Raw genomic sequence first — 313 nt, forward strand, 5'->3', positions numbered from 1 at the left:
TATTTGACTTTCAACGCCACATTCACCGCCTCTTCAAACGAAGACGGATGCACACGGAAGACTTCCATTCTGACCACGCAGTGCGGAGGCCTTCCATAAAGACGATCACTGTGACCGCCTCCGGAAGAAAATCGGCTGCCATCCCGGCAATGAGAGTGCGCATCTCTTGGAGAAAGTTCACCAATTCCTTGTTGCTCTATCGGGCGGCAAGGAAGCGCGATCGTACGCGATATGCCTGATTAGGCGGCGAGAACCTTCGTGAGAGCTGCAATTTCAGCTCCGCCCAGGAGGGAAACGCAGCTTCGACCGAAGT

The sequence above is a fragment of the Plasmopara halstedii genome (genome assembly GCF_900000015.1).
Source record: "Plasmopara halstedii genome assembly, contig: Scaffold_110, whole genome shotgun sequence".
Classification (NCBI taxonomy): Eukaryota; Oomycota; class Peronosporomycetes; order Peronosporales; family Peronosporaceae; genus Plasmopara; species Plasmopara halstedii.